The sequence below is a fragment of the Triticum aestivum genome, chromosome 5B, assembly GCF_018294505.1.
Source record: "Triticum aestivum cultivar Chinese Spring chromosome 5B, IWGSC CS RefSeq v2.1, whole genome shotgun sequence".
NCBI classification, from domain to species: domain Eukaryota; kingdom Viridiplantae; phylum Streptophyta; class Magnoliopsida; order Poales; family Poaceae; genus Triticum; species Triticum aestivum.
This window is the reverse complement of record NC_057807.1, coordinates 124,534,807-124,540,871: the sequence shown is the minus strand read 5'-3', so window position 1 is coordinate 124,540,871 and position 6,065 is coordinate 124,534,807.

Sequence of the window (6,065 nt, the reverse complement as noted above, 5' to 3'; positions counted from 1 at the left end):
GAGAAGAGGAGAGATTGCGTGTGGGGGTCGAGAGTTTGGGCTGCGGGCGTAAAGACGTACAGAGGATTCTTTACTTCCCTTGTAAGCTTTCTCGTTCGAGACATCAATTTGTCGCTTCAATTGGCCATCGCGAACAGTGAAACTGTTGTCGACGTGGCACTCGCGAGCGGGCACCCTTGATGCACACCTTATTGTTTTTGATAACCTGCACGCAGCTCGTCTGCCCGCCCGTACGCTCGCCCGCAGTGCATGCCGCCGCATGCTCGCCAACACCCACACGCAGGACGCAGCTCGCCCTCCCACGCTCCTGGCGAGCTCCGGCACGGTGCAGGCTACGACTCCCGTGCGGTGTGCATGCGGCGTTTGACTTATTTCCACCTTTCGATAATTATAGTCCACCACACACCATCGACATACTATCTTATTATTTACTAGCACAAATGCCCGTGCGTTGCAATGGTAAAGTAAATTAATATGTTTCCATGGAAAAGTTCACCAAAGTGGCACGAGGGCATCTTTAAATATTACTCTCTATTACAATCCCATGAAATATTGTTTCTCAGACACAACCCACAATCCCATTTAAATATATATCCAGGTCCGTAGACCATCTAGCGTCGACTACAAGCACTGAAACAACAACTGCCGCCGATAAAGAAAAGCGTAGATTGAAAGAATTTAACTTATAGACACACCGACATAGACAAAGAAAGAGCGGACCCAAGTTGATCCACGAAAGACAAACATCGACCAAATCCCACGATATCCATCGAAGAAAAACCTACACACGTCCTTCGATGATGCTAGAAGCATCATCATGGCGGGGATCTTCAGGGAGCCGCCCTCCCCCCGTCTTTCTAATTAGGACATGAACCCTACCAAAACGAAAAAATACCTAAAAACAAAGCCCTCCTGCCGGCAAGGACCGTGATCCATAGGAGACGAGGCGGACACGGCAGGAGGCAGAGGAAACCCTAGGCTTTTTGTGCCCTCCTCTATTTATCTCATGCAGCCCCCAATCCAAGTTAATTCTTGCGGATTACTGTTTGTCTGTTGCTTCTCCAAGCGGCTGGTTGTTTGTACAAGCACCTCACGCAAGTATATAAATTGGTCAGATTTTGTGTTGAAAAGTGAGGTGGGACTATTTTATTAGCAAACAAACCTCTTTCTCGCATAGTCATCAGCTTATTTCTAGACAAGCATAATCGTCAGCTAGCTTTGGCTACGTTGTTCTTTTGCTTGGTATAGTTAGTTTTTTTTCAGAAACGTTTGGCATAGTTAGATGGCCGTGAGATCGAACAACCATGCAAGCAGTAGTATTTTTTTTATATATTCTGAAAGACCACCCATATACTCGTAGCCCACAAGAGAAAAATTATTAGAAGGCCCACTTGCTTGCTTGGCTCCTGGCCCAGTACGTACCGATGGAGCGATCGATCTTAAAACAGCGATACGAAGTTACGAACCACCTCCTCGCCACCTCGTACATGACGTTAGTACCACCTCGCCACCTCGTACGTGACCAAAACTAACAGTAGAAAAAGACTAATCGCAGGACAAAACTAGGAATATCACCTTACTTTAATAGTAAGTATAGAAGTATAGAAGTATAGATATAGATATAGATTTATTGTTTAGTCCGTGATGCATGCACGCTCACCAGCCCCGTCTACGCCTCTCGCGCGGGTGTCATCTGGCCCGACGCACCGCTCTGTGTTGGCTCCATCCAACCTTATCTTCTCGGCCAGCACCACGCACCGCTTGTGTGTAGCTCATCCAACCTTATCTCTTCTCGGCCAGCACCGCTCATTCTCGTCTCTCCCCCACTCGTTCTTCTCCATCCCACAACGCCCCCAGCTATGGATGCAGATGGCATCGAGGCCATCACCGAGCCTCCCGACTCCTCTTTCCTCCACGGGCTCAGCTCAGCGCCCGCCCAATTCCTCGCGCACGGCGCGACCCACACCGGCTCCAGCGCCTCTCCTTCTCCTTCTTCATGTCTCCTCCTCACCTTCTTAGCCTTTTTCCCTTGGTCATGCAGGAAGCACGCGCAAGGAGCCTCGCCACTGCAAGCGGATTTGGCTGCCCTCGACTGTCCCCGACCTCGTCTGCTCCTCCCCGTGGCGGGATTTGACGTGCCGCCGCCCAATCCGCCTCCATCGGACCGGACCAGGCTGCCCTCGACCGTCCCCTGGCCTCGTCTGCTCCTCCCCGTGGCCGGATTTGACGCGCCGCCATCGGATCCGGCTGCCCTCGACCGTCCTCGGCCTCGTCTGTTCCTCCTGTCGAGGGATTTGATGTGCCGCCTCCGAATCTGCCTCCACCGGACCGGATCCGTCCGGATTCGACTGCCCTCGACCATCTCGGTTCCCCTTCTGATTAGCCTCACCTTTGTTTTCTGATTTTTGTGGTCGCTTGTTGAATAATCAATGTGTACCTATATGAACTGGTGTGATTAGGTGTAATTAAGTGATGTGGTATTATTACTTAGCCAAATCATATACGTAATTTTTTTCGGCATGATCCGAGCAAGGCAAAGAGAAAGCTCATAGCACATGAGGCCCATTACGGGAGGCGTGGAGGACGCGGCACGAATCTGAAGTCCGAAACATTTTTTTCACATATATACTGGACTACAGATTAATTACTTGAAACCATAGGGGGCTTTTTGCAAAAAATACACGATGACGGACGACTTATAATTCTAGACTGCGGGTTAATTAGCATAAACTCCGGGGTGTTTTATGTAAACTACATGAAAACGGCTCGTTCTGTTTAGCCTATACTGCGGGATAATTATCGAAAAAGGCAGGGATGTTTTTGCAAAATAACGCGACGGACGACCAGAAGCAGTCGCTGCTTTATTAGTAGGTAGAGATAGAGATATACTAATGCAAAAGAAAGTCAAGTTTATTGTAATACAAACTTGCAAACTTTTTTTGACTTATTTAAGTTATTAATGTTTTTCCCATATGATTTGTATATACACCCAGGAACCAAAGGGTATTCCCAGAAGATGTCTTGATTTCTTCAGATTTTTTTTCTCAAATACTCACGAGTGTACGTACTATACATTAAACAAGGGAACGGGATTAAAGAGTCCCTCCACCTTGATGTTACATACTCCCTCCGTTCGGAATTACTTGTCGCAGAAATGAATAAAAGTGGATGTATCTAGAACTAAAATGCGTCAAAATACATCCATTTTTATGATAAGTATTTTCGGATGGAGGAAGTATTACAACATGAACACCAACTCCACCCCACGTACAACAACTAGGCTAAATAATGTTACATACTCCCTCCGTTCGGAATTACTTGTCACAGAAATGAATAAAAGTGGATGTATCTAGAACTAAAATGCGTCAAAATAAATCCATTTTTATGACAAGTATTTTCGGATGGAGGAAGTATTACAACATGAACACCAACTCCACCCCACGTACAACAACTAGGCTAAATAATTGTCCTAGCCTACTCTGCTAACTTTCAAAGAAAGTGCTAACGTCATTCTTGTGCATTCCCGCTTACTTCCACTGTGTGCCCTCGGCCAGTATGTTGAGTATAATGTGCCTCATGGAATGGGATGCGTCGTCAAACACAATGGCATTGCGATGCTTCCACAACTCCTAGAGCACGAGGGTTGAGACTATCCTAGTATCCTTCCATGTTCTTCCTGATCAACCCTTCACGACACACCATTGTGCAATGTTTTCGCCCCTCGGTGCCCAATCCAGCTTGCCCGCGGCAACAGTAACTGTCGTCCAATCTTCTTTGGCAAACACACAGTCCGGTAGCTAGTGGTTTATGGTTTCTTCCTCTTGGTTGCAGAATGGGCATTGCTCCAAATGGTCCAATCCGCATTGGGCCAGTCGGTCGGACGTCAAGCACCTGTTCTGAAAGGCGAGTGAAGCGAAGAAATGACATCGAAGTGGAGCTCTTGATCCCCAAGTGAACTGCGTTGTTGGTACCACCTTCCTGCCCCAGACGATCTTGTCGAGAAACGCCCGTCCTTTTCCCAGGACCATGCTATGGAGTCATTTGCGTTGGGGCTCAGCTGGACCCACGTTATCTTTGTCCACAAATTTCTTCAGATCTAACACCACATGAGCATTGACCATAACATGAATCACGAAATCCATACAAAACTAGTTAGTGCACTATTACACTCTTCCTTGTAGGCAGAAATCACTAATCTATTGTAAGGAAAGGAGAAGATACCATGTCAGAAATTTCAAAAATGAACACAACATGGACGCAGTCATCAAAACTAAACATCACTAGTAACTCTAAGAAGCTTTGAAAGGAAAAAAATTGTATCAACGCAAAGAAAAAGAAAAAGGCACAATACAAAAAGGTTTGCATGTATCGACTAAACTGCTGGGAAACGTTGCATGGAAAAAAAATCTACGCACAAGCAAAATCTATCCATGGAGATGCATAGCATCGAGAGGGGAGACTGTGTCTACGTACCCACGTAGACCGTAAGCGGAAGTGTTTAGTAACGCGGTTGATGTATTCGAACTTCTTTGCGATCCAACCGATCGAGTACCGAATGTACGACACTGTCACGCCTAATATGCGATACTATCCTAAAGAGACTCGAAGGTCCCACCAAGGATAGAACCGCATATTGATACACTTCTACAAGGTGGATATCATTACATTAATATTATATAATAAATGGGGATACATACCAAAGGCATACAATGCCACACGAATACAACATCATCTTACATAAGAGCACCATCCGACTACGGATGAAACACAAACAAAAATTCGAACGACATCCACCCTGCTAGTCCAGGCTGCCGACCTGGAACCTATCTCCTGATCGAAGAAGAAGCAGAAGAAGAACTCCAAAACAAGTAAACATCGCTCTCGCGTCATGATTATCGCATAAACCTGTACCTGCAACTGTTGTTGTAGTAATCTGTGAGCCACGAGGACTCAGCAATCCCATTACCATGGGTATCAAGACTAGCAAAGCTTAATGGGAAAGGAAGGGGTAAAGTGGTGAGGTTGCAGCAGTGACTAAGCAAGTATGGTGGCTAACATACGCAAATAAGAGCGAGAAGAGAACAAGCGGAATGGTCCTGAAGCTAGCAATGATCAAGAGGTGATCCTGAACTCCTACTTACGTCAAACATAACCAAAAACCGTGTTCACTTTCCGGACTCCGCCGAAAGAGACCATCACGGCGACACACATGGTTGATGCATTTTAATTCGGATTTGGTGTCAAGTTATCTACAACTGGAAATTAACAAATTTCCATCTGCCACATAACCGCGGGCACGGCTCTCGAAAGTTTATACCCTGCAAGGGTGTCCCAACTTATCCCATGATAAGCTCTCGCGATCAATGAAGGATATTCCTTCTCCCAGGAAGACCCGATCAGTCTCGGAATCCCGGTTTACAAGACATTTCGACAATGGTAAAACAAGACCAACAAAGCCGCCCGATGCGCCGACAATCCTGATAGGAGCTGCACATATCTTGTTCTCAGGGCAACACCGGATTAGACAGGCTACGAGTATAACCAGACCTCGAGTTTCCCCGAGGGGGCCCCACAGGCGGCTTGGTTCGGACCAGCACTTAGAGAAGCACTGGCCCCGGGGGGGGGCTAAAATAAAGATGACCCTCGGGCTCCGGAAACCCAAGGAAAAAAGGGGTAGGTGAGGCAAATGGTAAAACCAAGGTTGGGCCTTGCTGGAGGGGTTTTATTCAAAGCAAACTGTCAAGGGGGTCCCATAAATCACCCAGCCGCGTAAGGAACGCAAAATCCGGGAACATAACACCGGTATGACGGAAACTAGGGCGGCAAGAGTGGAACAAAACACCAGACATAAGGCCGAGTCTTCCACCCTTTACCAAGTATATAGATGCATTAATTAAATAAGAGATATTGTGATATCCCAACAAAATCCTGTCCACCATGGAGCAATTTCAACTTCACCTGCAACTAACAACGCTATAAGAGGAGCTGAGCAAAAGTGGTAACATAGCCAAGCAATGGTTTGCTAGGAAGGGTGACAAAGGTTAGAGGTTCATGGCAATTTGGGA